A 948-nucleotide genomic window follows, 5' to 3' on the forward strand; every position below is an offset into this window, starting at 1 on the left:
AGGCATGCGTGCAGCAGCCCTGGAGGAGGTGACTCTCGGGGGCTAGGGCAGGGCTGGTCCTCTGCTCGGAGAACCCGCGCGTCCAGAGACCCAGGCTCCTCATTCCTGTCTCCAAGGTCTGGGCTGACCCGGAGAGCCTGGGGGCCCAGAGATGTCCAGCACCCCTGCTGCGGGGACGCGGAAGACCAGCCCCTGACACAGAGCCTTCCCGTGGGTGACGCCATGACTGCACCTCAATAAAGACCCAACCCCAGGCCCTCACTGCAGTGGCAGCTGTGCAGGACAGAAGGCCGGGTCTGCTCTAAGTCCAGGCCCGTGGCTGCAAAGGCAGCTGGAGCTTGCGCTGGCCTCTCGGCCCACGTGCTGTACCCACAGGCCTGCCCTCAGAGCCCAGCTCAGAGACCACTCGGTCCCTGCGGAGAGGCTCACACTCTCCCCAGGGGGCAGCAGATTCCTGCAGCAGCGGCGGGGCTGTGGTCTCTGACAGGAACAGGTCCCCGTGCAGGCCCGCAGAGTCTGAGGAGACCAGCACAGGCCACTGACCCTAGGCCCAGAAGCAGGCACCCTCCTCCCGCCAGACCTGACCGGCCAGCCCAGGAGCACGCACTTGCCCAAACTCTCACTACGCGCACAGACATGCCTGCTAGCCACCACCATGCTCATGTGAGTGTCACACGTGTACAGTTCAACCCACATACATGTATGTGTACAGACCCGGGTCGCACTAAGGCACATAGCTACACACGTATGCAAATGTGGGTGTTTGTGCAGGACTGTGGCCCAGAGAACTCGGTATTGCACTTCACAGTCCCCTCTTGGGTCCCCTCTCAGAATACCCCTCAGGGACCCCAACACCCTGAGGAAACCGTCTGTGTGAATGCCTGGGCCCCCTCCACGCCCTGAGGAACCCAATGGTGTGAGTACCTGAGCCCCCACCTTCAGCAGGCT

The sequence above is a fragment of the Sorex araneus genome, chromosome 1 (genome assembly GCF_027595985.1).
Source record: "Sorex araneus isolate mSorAra2 chromosome 1, mSorAra2.pri, whole genome shotgun sequence".
NCBI classification, from domain to species: Eukaryota; Metazoa; Chordata; class Mammalia; order Eulipotyphla; family Soricidae; genus Sorex; species Sorex araneus.